This window comes from Apteryx mantelli, chromosome 3 (genome assembly GCF_036417845.1).
Source record: "Apteryx mantelli isolate bAptMan1 chromosome 3, bAptMan1.hap1, whole genome shotgun sequence".
Classification (NCBI taxonomy): Eukaryota; Metazoa; Chordata; class Aves; order Apterygiformes; family Apterygidae; genus Apteryx; species Apteryx mantelli.
This window is the reverse complement of record NC_089980.1, coordinates 83,342,946-83,358,230: the sequence shown is the minus strand read 5'-3', so window position 1 is coordinate 83,358,230 and position 15,285 is coordinate 83,342,946.

Here is a 15,285-nt window from a genome sequence, read left to right as displayed (position 1 = left end):
ACAGGGAAGAGAAATTTCAGAAACCTGTCAGGTATCGGCTGCTGATTGCTGATCTGCTTGAGGATGGCAATGTTTCTGCCATCTTAGGTCAAATTCTTAGAAGTGCTGTGAGAGACTGCTCCAACCACTGATTTGGCCTTAACTGACAACCCATTTTCTGTTGTTGCTTGGGTTCAGATAACACGCAATGAGTACTGTTGGAGTAGCTCTGAACCTGTGTGAACTAATGTTTTTAGTTGCTGTACTGGCTGCATTTTTCTTCCCTTCCAGTTATAAATTTCTTTGCTCTTTCTTTCCTGATTTTTTTTTTTCCTGTCAGACAAAGATGATCTTCAGTCCTTTAAAACTGAAGTCACAGTGCAAGTGCAAATGGAAAAGACAGTATTCGAGCATGATCTTCTGGTGTGTGAAGCAGATCACTATAATACAGCAATTAAGTTTTGAGTCAGTTTGTGTTTGGATATACTCCCTAACAGTACAGAGACACAAGCTGAGATAGGAGCAGATTGTTAATATGCAAGTCCCTGACCGAAGTAATTTATCAATAAGAAAGAAGACGAGAAGATAAGTAGTGAGAGCATTTAGTGAAGGTAGAAAAACAGACCAATCAGCTTGCTGGTTGCTGTGTCTGTTTTCTTAATTTTAGGGAAGAAGTTTGCAAAGAATGTGTTCTCAGCTCAAAACAAAGTCACAATATTTTGTCTGCATGATTTGTAGATGTTTCACCTATATACTGACCTTCTTGCTGTGATGATATGAGGGTTTAATCTTTGCTCTGAATAGCAGTAATTTTTATTACCAGAGTGTTCTTTCAATATCCTTCTTGATTTTTCTATGGTTCTTATACTATCATAAGTCCTTCCATTTATATTCTTTGTTCTAGGAATGCTGGGTACTACTTGTGTTTTGGTGACATCTTCTGGATAAGGTTGCTGCTGGAAGGAGTAGTTAATATACTTTGTCTTCTAGCTTTGCTTGTTTCTGAAACATTTTAGAAAACACTGTACATTTACCTGGTTCTGGTGATTCGGTGTCCTACTTGAAATACAGTAACATATTTGAGACTGCATAGTATAAGATGAAAGCAGATCTGATTAAAGATGCAAACAGAAGCTGTGTACAGGTTTCATACAGAGAAGCAATGAGATCTTCTGTCTTGCACTTGGATAATAGACTTCGTTAATTGCACTATACATTAGGACAGGCCTGTTCTGTGCTTCCTGTGTGCTAGCATGATCAGAACCTAGTATGAGCAAGGCCTTGCTGGGTCACAGCAAAGATACCTGTAGCTCAGTTTCCTGCCTTTGGCAGCAGATGCCTAGAGGAGAGGATGAGGATAAGGCAAGCCAAGAGTGATAATTCCCCAGAACACATTTCTAGCCACAGGCAGAAATGCTGTTTGGGGATTTTGAGCCAGAAGTGGTGATTTGTGTTTAATAGGTCTGGATGGATTTCTTTTTCTGTCAGTTTTTCCACTGCACCAAAAGGTGCTCTTTTGAGCCCAGGGAATCTTTTTAGCATCCGTAATGTCACTCAGCAAGGAGTTTTACATCTTGTTTCCATGCTCCCATCTTTTTTTTTTAATGATTATTTTTGACCTTGACACCTGCTGGTGTCACTTGATGTCCCAACTACTTGTACTGGAAAAGGCAGCAAATATCCCTATTTGTTTCTTTTACAGCACTTGCAATTTTATAGACCATGCCATTCTCTTTTTACCTGTCATTTTGTGACACTGAAGAGCCTTAGTCACTTTAGTTATTCCTCATCTGAAAGCTGACTGCCTTTCTCTGAAACTTGTCCAGTTCTATGTTACCATCTTTGAGATGGGGGGAACTTTTCACGGTACTCAGGGTACAGATGCAGTCAGTGTCCAGTTGTATATTCTGTTTTGCTTCCTGCTCCGAATAACTCCTCCCCCTCCCCCCCTTTTTTTTTGACTACTACTAAGTTGACATTTTCCTAGGAAACTGCATTTCATCTTTTGTTTCATAATCCAATTGCTCAGTATCCCAAAGTCCTCTACAATTCTTCCCTTGGCCCTTATCTTTAATATCTTGATTAACTCAGCACTGGCAGAAAAACCTTGTCTCCTTGCTTTTTACACTTTTCTCCAGATCATTTGCAGATATGTTGAATAGCATCAACTTTGGCACAGATTCCTGTGAGATCTCTCTCCACAGTGAAAATTAGCCATTCAGTTCTGTCCTCTGTTTCCTACCTTCCAACCAGTTATATATCCATGTCAGGACATTTCCATTTACCCAGTAATGGCATAGTCTCTTAAGGAGCTTTGAGGGACCTTGCAAAGCCTCTGGAAAAAAAAAAAAAAACAGGGAGACTGCACAAGCAAGTGGGCAAGGAGGTCTGGGCTGTTGTCTTCTTGAAAAAGTACCAGTAGCAGTCTATTGATGGCTTCCATTTTCAAAAGCCAGGCTGACACTTCTCCAACATACTGTATTGATCCATTTGCTCACTGATGCTGTTCTTTACAGTTCTTTATATTATTCCTGTGAGTTTGGAATTACTGATCTGTGGTGGCCCGATCTCCCTGGAACCTCTTACAAATATTGTCATCACATTTCCACATTCCACTTCCCTCTGATACCAAGGCAATTTTAAGTGAAAGGTCACATCATAACACTCTTAGCAGTTCAGCTATTTTATCTCAGATCTTCTTTCGAACACCAGCGTGAATATAATCTGGTCCTGGCTATTCATTACTGTTAACTTGGTTCATTATCCCATAGACTTTCTGCCAACATTTTCATTTGGAGAGAGACCCTCTGTGTCTTCTGCTAAAAAGAAGGTGGGAGGAGGTCTAGCACTGGAACTTTTTCAAGCTACGTAATGGTTTGCAGATGTGAAAAGTTTCATATATGTTTTTACCATTGTTTATTTTCTCCGGGAAGTTCAGTCATATCTGGATCATCTGTATGCCCTTTAGTTGCAGGTTTCCTACTCTTCATGAGTTTGAAAATGTTTTCTTTAATTGATTTTTCAAGTTATTCCTTACACAGTTTTGGCCTGTCTTCCCATGCATTTAGCCTGCCAAAGTTTATAATTCTCTTCAGAAGGATATTGTGCTTTTTTGTTTGCTTGTTTTTTAAGGATATTTTCTTACCTGTAAAAATATCTTTTACCTTGGTATATAGTCATGCTGATTTCCTTTTGGTATTCCTGATTCTTTTCAATTATTTTGTGATTTTGTATTTGCTCTGTGCTCTCAAATTGGTAAATCTAAATTGTCTCTGTGCCCCCTAAAGATTTAATCCTTGCAGCTACCCGTTCTGGCTTATTTTATTAACAAAATTTCCTCTTTGTGTGAGTGTTTTCTAATCTTTTAAATTAAGCATAATAATAGAGGTTTGTAATGCCTTTTGTCTGTGGTTTCATTTTTAACTCTTTCACTGATCTCCCTGCAGCCTTAGAAGGTTGCACAATCTTTCTTTGCATCAGTTTCTCCAGATATAAATATATCCTTCGTTTTATAACTTTCTTTGAGAGAAATTTTAAAAGATTTCTATAAGTTCTGTGCAGTAATACTGCTTCTGTGTATCAGAAACCAGTGCTGAACTATTTCAAGAGGAATTAAGCATTTACCTCAAACTTCGCTCCTACCATGGTTCACGGCAAGGCTCTCATGGCTATAGGGAGCAAGTGGGCCATCTTTAAAGTGCTCTTTGAAAACTTCTAGTCCAAACATGCATCTCATAATTTGTCAGTCCCTAAATATGTTTTGAAAATTTATTCCCACAAATTTTGTCAGAGCAATGTTTCCCTTCTATTGTGGACACCCTAACATTCCCATTTGCCCGTTATTTGTTCTTCCCTGGACACCCCATATTGCAATACAGGACTAGTGGGGTAGTTGTGCCTCCGAGACATTTCAATGTTAACAGCCCTGCACCTGGAGAAGCAGCACCCAAGCCTCTGTTGATCACCATTCAGCAAGGATAAAACAACATTCAGCAAGGAAAAACTTCTGTGACGTGGCTCATGAGTAAGTTCTGAGTAAGCTTAGGTATGACTCTACAGTATATTAAACTGCTTTGCAACACATATACTTTATCTTCATGGAAAAGGCAAGGTGGTTTACTGTTAAGGACTCTGCTATTTTGCACTGGGCACTTGTAATGAAATATGTAGCATAGTGCAAATCCGTGATGATATTACCACCTAGCAATGTGCTCACACAAATATATGTTTAATCTTCTATGGGAGGGAATGTGTAACTCTACTAACAAAAGAAAACCAGTTAAATTTGATTTGGAAAAGGAGTTGCAGAAAACAAGTTGCAGGTCTTCCTATAAAATAAGGGTAAGGTAGGCAGTGGTTTAATAGGGCCTTAAAGGCAGGAATTTTATCAAATTTTTGCAAGTTTATCATTGTTTTCACTTCATGTTAAAGTAGAGCATGTTCCCAGGTAAAGTTTGGGGTACGGAGTCCCAGTATTTTCCTCCTCCTGATAATGGCTAATGAATGATGCAAAGAAGGTGGGAAGTTAAAACTATTTCCATTTCCTTTCTACCTGTGTCACTAATGGACACCTATTGGGCATTACAGTGAAACCCACATGACGGGGGGGGGGAGACAAAGGTTAACGCTGGGCAGAAGACATTTAAGCCACAAGAGCCTTTGTACATAGCTCTACCTTGAGCATCGCTGAACACAGCAAGGGTTGTTCCAGATATCATATAACTGCTCCAGCGAAGACACAGCGTCCAACCGTCTTATCCCCACTATACTGAAATTTGGCAACTTCTGTCAATCTCAGGGAGACAAAGTATGATACTTAGAAACTTACTGTTACTTAGATACTTACTGTCAAAAACCCTGTAACTTGATAAGCTTCTGGTTGAAGAATTTAATGATTTTCTTTCATGAAGATGGATGGCTGTTCTTAAAATAGCTCAACAGCACATCCTTCCACTGGCTGTGCGCATGCACAGGAGCACTCACCTTTCTGAAGCATGATAGTGACATTTAAAATCTCAGCATGAAACAATTTCAAATCTAATCTAAATCTGGTGAAATAACCAGGCTTATACCATGGGCAAATTTGCCCTGGTTTATTATTTCATGCCTTCCAGATTTTGAATAAGTCCCAGAGGTTTTAAAGTGGAACTTAGAGAACATACAATACTTCTGGCATGGAGATACAAAAATCTCTTCAGTCAGAGACAGACAGTTGTCCTGTTTCTTTTCCAGAGTACATAGCTTTAGCTGGGAAATCAACAGAAGCATTTCCCTTGATCTTGGTGTAAAGGCTCTCTTTCTGTAGATTTAACATTTCTACAGAAGTGTAATGGTTTCATCCACAAGTTCTCTGTGATGACGGCAGCCTTTTCATGGAGGCTGGGAGTGCTGTTTCCTCTTTGCTCCCTCTCCGTCGTCACAAAAAGTAACTGTGGAGCATTAGTCCATCTAGACAACCTACTTATAGGAAACAAATATGTATTGCTTCCTAATGCTTTAATGTCTTATTGAAAATCAGTAGCTTATTATTGAACAATGCGGTGCCTATCATTTTCCAATTGGATATTGCTGCATCTTTTAAATTTTTAATCACTTTTTTTCTTCTTCTTTTTCTGATCCCAGCTATAAATTCAAGGTCCTCTGTGTGGGCACCAAGTAACATTCTAAATTTCAGTATGGGTCCTGCCTTTTCACTTACATCTCTAATGCTGTGTGAGAGCTAATTATTTCCGGTTTGGAGAGTACTCTTCATGAAATGCCCTAGGTGATGGTCAGTACAAGTACTTTTTTCAGCTAGACAAGGTAGGTGATTTCACAGTGGTTAACACACTAGATTTGCACTAAACAACATTCAGACTGAGTTGCCTGTTCTGCAACAGCTAAGGAATTCAACCTTTGTGTTTCCTGTATGTATTAAATAGTTATATTTACTTTCTGTTTATTTAATAGCTTGCCTATTTGGTTTATTGGCTCCTCAGCTTGAGGGCTGTCTTGGACAGGTTTGTACAGTGACTACCCAGTGGGGGTTGCAGTCTTGTCTGGGGACTCCCAACAGTCCTGCAACAATTTAAATGACAGTAGGTTAGAGATTTCATTGTCAGCTCCTCTGAACTGCTCCATGTAGCTCAGTCCTTTACAGATAAGGCACAAAGAGTTTGCCTTTGAGATCCCAAAGGCATTTTAGGCACTGATCTTAAAACACAAAAAGACTACAACCCTATAAATAATCCAACAATCCAACATCCATATGGGCTATGGTTTTGTATAGAAACTCAAACATCTTTATATACTTTGCCAAGACTCTCTGAATGTCACAAGTTGGTGGTTTACTTTTTATTAATTAAAAACTATTGTGCAGGTATAATTACGACTATGTGTGTGTACACGTATTAAATTTACATATATATGTAAATTCATTATATATATTTTTCCATAACGTGGCAAGTATTTGCCAGATTTTTTTATTCTTGTTTTCAGAAAGCTCTTTGAAATGATGATATTTAGTGATTCAGCTGCTTCAACTTTTTGAGTTCAAAAACAAACTCAGGACTTAATTTTCTGCTTCTGGTTCTATTTAGGCTGGAAGGTTCATTTAAAATAACTCCCTCCTGCAAATTCTCTGTTGTCCAGCACATTGTTTCAGCTATGGTGCCTCTTTTTTGAGGTTCTTGCAAATGCTTGAGGTAAAAAAGGTGTTTCCAGAATTGTGCCCCATGTAAAAGTCCATTAGATGAGTAATGCATATTACTCTGAAAGTTGTACAATTTAAATAGAGTACCTCAGACAAGTACTGCTGTAAGTAGCAATTAATTTCTCATGTTTTGAGGTGGCAATTTTTATAATTCAGAAAATTAAGTGCTGGTAGATTTTGAGGTCTCCAGAGCCTGTGTACTTTGTCTCAAGCAAATTGTTCTGTAAGAATGGCATTGCTCTATGACTGAAAGAGAAACTCGTTAGTTCAGCCAAGATGTTTTGCTGAGATTTGTATTCCGATTACACTGAGGTAAGTAAACTTAAAATTAATGGATTTTTTTAGGTGGCTTTTTTGACCATCAGTGACAGGCTTCAGAGGAATTGGATTCAGACTTCTTGAGATGCATTTACCAGTTCAAAGTTCCCTTCTCTGTAGATTAAACAATATGGAGGCTGCTCAGGTAATGTGTATAATCAATGGAAAAATGTAAGAGTTCCTGGAAGCTACTGGGAGTGCTGGAGAATCTTATGTTAGGTGCTTAATTTTCTCCATTGAGCATAGATGGAGTGAGAGCCATGAACTGATTTAATCTGAAGCAGTGATTTCATAGATGTCTTCTGCTAACCTTGACCCAGGCATGGAAGCAGACCTGAACAGTCGCCCAATTCCAGTCTTCACAACAGGCACCTCTACTAACCTTAAGCTGTCTTCAAAATAGCTCAACAGCAAGGCAGCAAGGACTTGGCTTTTTTGGCTTTTGCTCTGTCTCCCCTCTCCCTCGCAGTGAGGGCACTTGCCTGGGAGCTGGGAGACCTGGGCTCTGACTTTTGTGGCATCTCCAGATTTGACTCGGTACCTGTCCGGGCAGCCGGCAGCTTTGCTAACCTCAAATTAGGTGGGCTCAGGGGAAGCTGTGAATGCAGCCCAGGACACGGGTTGGGTGCTCAGCTGTTTGTACCGCCAGGACTGTTTAGACAGTGGCTGAAAACAGAAATGGTCGCCATGGATTGAAAGGACAAATAATAGATTATGTTTTGTCACTGTCTTGCAGGGTGAAGGCTTAGGTACTTACCATGAGGTTGTTGTTTGTACTGCTGTTTGATACTACTTTTTTCTTTCTTAGCATCTTTTTGACTGGAAAGGAAAAAAAAGCAAAAGATTGTGAAATAATGTGTAAATTTCACTGCTAACATAATAACTTCCCCTGTTTTGTAGGGAACGCTCTTTGTAGTGACAGCTGTCTTTAGTGTGTGAAATGTTTTATGAATACCTTTGAATGAAATGGGCTGAGTGTCTGTCAGGATATAGACACCTCCATTGCTCTGAATTTAAACGGTATGTCAGGGGGAAAAAAAAAGATTAAAGCTTCCTGCGTATTTTAAAAGAGCAAATTGGGTCAACTTGCACAAATGTTGATTTTTTTTTTTCTCTCTCTCTCTCAAAGAACAGAGCACCATGCTCCATCCCATGGGAGGAACACCTTTTGCCCTTCATCATTCCTCTTTATCCTGTGCCTCCTCAGAGGAGTCAAAAAATTTAGTGAGGAAGAAATGGAGGCTATGATACAAGCATGTACCTGCTGTGCATACTCCTGACAAGCTGTTTTTTGGCCCTGCTTCCCCACTCCCCCCAGGAAAAAAAAAAGATGTGGCATATTCCCAGAGCTGGGGGCACCTGCCTCCCCCACACCTGTGCCACCTGCTTTCCAGATCCATGAATCTTCATCTCCAGAAGTTTAATGGAAGAGGGATGGACCCTCTGCAGACACAAGCTGTGGCCCCTTCTCTTGTGCAGTTTGGATTTGGGGGTTTCTTTGTTTGTTTTTACAGTTTTGGTTTGCCTTTGAAGAGCCGGTTTATTAATAACCAACTGTAATTAAATGCTGAGCTTTTCAACACTGCAAAATAATAGGGGTCCCTGAATCTCCCTGCAAAAAAAGGCCCTGAGGTGGGTTGGGTTGTAGTTAGTGCAACCCCCCCCCATCCGAAGCTACTGCACTTCCTTACGAAGAACTTACTTAGATGTCATTATTCCCCTCGATACATTTTACCGAACCTTAGGTTGTACTCTAAACCTCTCATGTCTCCTGCCTGGAGCCAACGGAAACCCTGCTGTTGATCCCAGTAGAAACAGGGTGCCACTTCCGAAGTGCCGATTTTGTATCCTCCTGGAGAGGCTTTGTTTTTGGCAGTCTAATCTCTTTTGTCTGGTATCAGAAATCAGTAGCAGAATGGGAAGTGGCACGAAGTAGATGAGCCTGGCCAACAGACCGAGCTGTACACATGTGTTTGGTGTCAGGATAAATAAGTTTGCAACTGTTGTTATGGAGATAAATTAGACAGAGTACCCAAGGCTAGTTTTAAACTCTTTTTCTTCTTTTCTTTGCAAAAGAAACAGAAGAACTAATGGAGAATCCAGCTTCCTTATCACCTTAATAATTTAGCTGCTATGCCCATCGCTAGGGTAAATGTTGTTGGTGATTAAATAACGATTGGTGATAAATCACTAACAAAGATAAATGTTGATCCAAGATAAATGATGATCCAAGCCCTCTTTTTCTTACTGTAGAGTCCAGGAGTCTGGACAGGTTCTCTGGGTATTCAGGGAAAACTGTAGAGCAGAAATGAAGCTTGCAGGATGCAAAGAAAATCTTTTTTTTCAGTCCCTGAGAGGTCTCTACAGCCATTTCTGTGCTGCTGACTAAAGGAGGACCAGAAATCCATATCTGCTCCCAAGGATCATGCTGCAAGTACAAGTTAATGGTATGAAGGAGCACTGGGGAATAAAGCCAGCAGCTAAGCCAAAAGGCAGGTCAGTGTCCCTGTTTTATATAGCACACTTACTTCCACTAGCTATTAGAATAACTGAGCCACATCAGGTAACTGGAAAGAGAATATAGCACATGACCAGCAAATTTTCTTTGAGGAAAGCAGGTGGACCTGAAGGGCATCTCAGTGGATTAAGGAGAGTAGCCCCAGCCTGAGAAAGGCATGCGAGAAGGCAAGGAAAGGTCTGCCGACTTCTTGCAGGCTCCCGAGGCCCTGCAAACAGATTTCCACAGCAGGAAGTTGCGCTTTGAGGAAAATGCTGGTCTAGGCTCATCTGGGCTAATTTGGCAACATCCTGAGAGTTTCCGGTTTCCTGTGGGGGGTCTTGCTCAGCTGAGACCAGGAAGCTGGATCAGAGCCTGAGTCTGGATGACTAATACAGGTCTGCAATGAGAACGAGAGCGTGAGAGATGAAAAAACTGCAGGCGAAGGGAACTGCTTTTTGCATTGCTGTTTCTTTCAAACACGCCCCAGGGTGAAAGTCCCTTTTTAAGGTTTTTTTTTTTTTTTTCCATTCACTTCAGTGCTTTCTGTAGTTATTTTTTATAGCAGGACTCAAAAGCAAATAGAAAAAAGTCATCTAAAAAAGGGACTTTCTCAGGAGCAAGTCTGAAACAACCATCCTGATAGCTGATGCTAGCAGTGGGAATTACCACGTTCCAGCTGCAAGAGCTGCCATCTCTCACTTGGGTGTGATGGGGCCCCAGTTTTGTTATGCTCCTGCTCTGAATTTTGTCTTTCATTACACTTTACTGAGCAATAGCAGTGATAGGTGTACAGCTTCTGCGTGCCATAGGATCACCCTCCAAAGGCGCACGGTCGCAGCCAGCCAGCCCGATATTCAAAACACTTCTTGTGCCAGGTCAGAGGGGGTCTGTATATTCACAAACAAATACACTGCTTGTGGGAATCACTGCACTCACACATTTACCTAACTACCTAAGACCATGGTTTTCAAAACACCAGACTCATCATAAATATGGTTTGGGCATTTGAACTTCTAGGCTTTGCTTGGAGCTGGTGGGATTTTTTTTTTTCTTCCCCCCATTACTTCATCTCCCTTCCTCTCCCCCAGCAGGCTTGTTTGCAGATGACAACTTCCTGACTGACAGGGGGCATCTCAGGAAGGTCCCGTCTGCTTTGAAGCATCCTCCAAGCCTTAGTGAAGCATGTAGAAATGAGCAATTCTGACATGTACTGAACAGGTTATCTTGGAGTTAGTGATGCTTTTGATGAAACCTCTGTAGTCTTTCCTCTTCTCCCTTTGGAAGAAGAATAGGTTCTGCTTGTTAGAAAGACTTTGATGGCATATGCTGTCTGCACTTTGAATTATGGAGCTCTATTGCAAAGGCTTTCTTGGCACAAATGGATAGTCTTTATTCCTCAGGTGAATTGCCTTTATTTCTTTGAATTCAATATGGTATTTTATTAGCTGTGCTTTTGGACAGCTTTCCTCAATTTAATTTTTCTTTGTTTTACTTTAAAGAAATTGTTCGTAATACTGATCAAAAGGTGGTACCAACGGTTTTCCTGTTTCTTTCTCTGCTTGATAATGATATTGATCATTACTGATGCTTATATACCACCAAATTAACAAAAGCCTCAGAGGTGATAGCCAGGTCTCCAGCTTTTCTTTTGAAATAACTTGCTGTTCATTTGCAGAGTAAGTTCTCTTCTTCCTAGTCGGTATTTAAATGCCCATCCCCATTTTAACAAGTGATGGCACAAGCACAGTCCATGGCAAGGACAGACCCCTCACTCATCAACACAGCAGCGAGTGCCATTGCTGAATGCTAAAGCAAAGGTGTTCAAAAATAAAGATCTCCATTCTAAAGATGCCGTTTGTCACTAGATTAGCCAATAAACCTTTCTGTGGTTGTGGTCCTAAAGGCTCCCACAAAGAAGAATGCTTTACTTGAATGAAGGGTATGTTGCATTCAGCCAGAGAAACTTTGATTTTCTAAACCACACTAGGACAGCATCACCTTTCGCCTCTGCACACTACAGCTGTGTAGAGATGTGCTCTTGAATCTTCCCTAGGAAAAGGCCAAACACATTATTCGTTAGCTAGTGAAATGTTGAGTGGGTAGAAGGGCAATCGATGGTGCAAGTGGAAAGTGCAGGAGAGCAGGGCACACAGAGTTTTAAGCCAGGATTGGCTTCAACCCTCACTTTCGGTTTGCCTTTGGCAGATAGGGGTGACAGGAGCTGGCTCAGCTCCTTGCTATTCGTGTTGCATGAGCCAAACTGCATGCAGTACCCCTCGTCTCGCCCTTATCCCTGCATATGCAGTAGAGTAAATACACTGAATATGCTGGTGTGTGCATTGAGTCGCTGACATACAGACACTGCAAATATACATTGTAAATATAGCACTTGCAAACATCATGGTCCTGAGATCTATCCCCTTAAATTAATCCTGTACGTTTTGTTCCGTGCATTTTGCCCTAATCAGTGCTGCAAATCTCTGTTTGCTTGGCCAGGAGTCTTCCTCACGAAACCATGTCATTTTTGTGGTCCTGATGTTCTCTCCCCCTGCAGGAAAGGAGAGAATGCAATCGGTCTGCTGTTTGTCGAAGGATCAAACAGCTGTGCCTGAGCTTTTGAAGGTTTTCATAACATTTTCCAGCTCTTTTTCTATTTAATATTGCACATACATAGCCCTCAGCCTGAAGCACTGACAGATTGCTGCCTCGCAATGAAACTTCCTTTTATCCCTAGCTCAATCATTTGGGATTGAATTACCACATAAACAGTTTGTGTCTAGATGTCCAAGGTAGAGCTCACTTTTGACTGCTTGCCACATTCCTCTAATGCAAGCCATTTATCTCTTTGTGACGGCCTCTCCCCTTCCCTTTTCCCCAGCCATATGGACTTCACCAGCTCCTTTGCGCTCCTCTGGCTCTATGTTTCGGCACCAAGCCAGACTCCCGTTCCTTGTCAGGCAGTCACTCGTGTGTGAGGGACTCCTACCCAATGCTTTTCCATTTTGAACGCTGCCTTTGTCACTGTACAAATGTTGCATTTCACATTTCAGAAGGTGGCAGCCTAGAAGGATCAGCCCCTCTCCTTAGTTCATCATGCAGAGCTGGTAGTGCCTACCAAGGGGTTTCGGTCTCAAAGGAACAACCTTGTCCTACAAAAGACCACGGCATGCTCTCGTTCCATGTGACCTATCTCTGCTGCATAAAGTCTTCAGTTAAAAGTGGATGTAGTCTTGCGACTTCACATTATTGCAGAGATTCAAGAGAAGGACACAGCCCCTGCCCTGGCAAGTCTTCAGACTCCAGTAGATGATTGTGGAGAAAGGTTAGACTAAGGACTGAAAAAAAATAAATGCAAATGATGCAAGTCCTGTAGGAAGCAAAGCTCCAAAGTGGGCTTTGGAGGGGAGGGGGAGGGTATTTCTAACCAGCATGTGATGTTTCAAATTATGTAACACAAGAGGTCATATGTGCTCTAATGACTGAAATTGTGGAGGCTAAATTACAAGAAAGGACAGGCTTTGAAATGTTCTGGCATCTGATCCATTGTAAATTTGGCCTGCTAACTTACATGTAGGTAAACCACACGAATCATAATGGTGAGAATTATGAGGAATTCTTCCTGTTCGAGTCAAAGAAAGCCCAAATAACAAACTTCTTTAATCAAGAGCCTACAAATGCTTAAAGCATATAAAGGACAAGAAGGTGTTGGAGTAATCAGCATGGGTTTACAAAAGGGAAATCATGTCTGAGCAACATGATAGCCTTCTACAACAAAATGATTGGCTCAGTGAATGGGGGGAGAGCAGTGGATGTTGTTTATCTTGACTTTAGCAAGGCTTTTTACACTGTTTCCCATAACATCCTCATTAACAAATTGATGAAGTATGGGTCCTATGACCTTCAGCAAGATCGTTTGCCCCTGTTTTACCATGGTCTGTAATCTCATTACTAAGGTGCTCTCCTGAGAAGTAGCCATTACAGGTCTGAACCCCCTCAGGAGAACCAGGTCCCAGTTCCCCAGTGACAAGGGAAGGGCTTATTTCCCAGGCAGTAGGTTAGTGCTTCTGCCCTAGGCCTCCTCCTCTCTCCCTGAACAAGCAAAGTGACTGTCCTGCTTTCAGCACAGCCTGCAACCCCTGGCAGGGGGCAGGGGTAGCTCACTTCTGGAATGAGCAGGGAGTTCAGCCCTCATATTAGCTTTGGCCTTTCTTGTGCAACCTGCAAAGTAGGGAGAAACTGCTTCATGTAGAATATCGATGTCTCTTAAAATCAGAGTTGCTTAGGACAAAGTCCCCTACCAGCTTGAAACACCCTAAAACAAAAAAATGCAATTTGATGCAATACACACAGTCTCAAATGTTTTTATGGTATAGCCCATGTATCAGCCCAAGGGTCCATGTTACCTGATATGGGTCAGTTATCAGCATTTGTAGAGCTCGCTTGCTATATTACTTTCAGAAAATGAAGGCAAATAGCCTTGTGTGACGCCTGCTTGCTCTATCAGAGTGCTGAACTGGAGCTCGCTCACTAACGCAACAGGGTACTCGAATCTAATGATGAGGAATAACACATAAATGCAGAGATAAATGGCAGTGAGAGAGCAAAGCTGCTTATAGAAGTACAGCAATTGTTTCCTTCTTACTAACCCTTACCAGAAGCTGCTTTCCAGCCCTGTTAATGGATACACTAAGCTGTGTATTCCAAGCAGAGTGAAATAACCATGGTATCCCTTTCTTTGACAACTGAAAAAAAATTCAGTTAAAATTGCTGATTGCACTTTGGCAGAGGAAGCATTTCTGCTTCAAACAAGTGCAGAGATGCTGGAAAGGGCTGAATTTCCAAATGAGGTATTTTAAGGACAAAATCTCCTTTTGTTTACCCAGGTTGGTCTCAGTGATGAGTTTTGTGAAGGTCAAAGAAAAGCTTAGCCGATGACTTGGGTTTTATTTTTATTTTTTAAAAGGATCTGTTTTGTATTTATTCTTACATTCTCAATATATTTTTAAATCAGGCTACCTGTAGTTAGTTTAAAGCTGTCTAGGACACCTAAGCTGTTCTCTCGGCTATTTGGGGTAGTTTGTGTGCTGACCTCCATGACTGTTGCGGCAGCAGTTTGGGGAAGATCTGGGATTTTCCGAAAATGCCAGCGTTTTGAGAAGACAATTTTCTTTTTAAATTGGTGAAAATCTGAGTGTTTTCAGCTCCTCTCTCCTCACCTCTAAGAAGCAAGTGGGTGTTTCTGAAATACTGGGGTCTGAGCAGGCAGACGTTTTTCCTTAGACGATCTGCAATGCACACCATGCCGAGCCATAGCCAGCATCAGGGAGGTTGTTAACCCAAGGTGTGTGAGCAGGTGAGCCCATGCACATGGCAGCCTGGGCTGACTGTGTGTCCGTAACTCCCAGGGCAGCAGCAGGATCTGGGCTCTGAGGCTGTCAGTGACCAGGAACAGAATATATTCACTCACTCACTCTTTATGGTGGTAATTAATTTTTATGAATACAGGTGGGTGAAAGGGTGTTAGAAACAGATTGATTATAACTGGCTTTTAATTAAAATGTTTGAACCATGATTTAGACTAAAAATACCCTATTACTTGTCTTCCCTATTTCACGGGCACTAAGGCAGTGGGCGATAATGTAACTAATGATCTGATTGTCACGGGCTTGTATAACAAAGCGTGTCTTGGGGCTGAGCAGATTATGCCATCAATCAAACCACTTCATGACACGCTGCTGTGCAGCAGAGCTCGCTGTAGTGGTGATGTAAGGCTGCTCCACCTTGCTGTTAGCTGTAA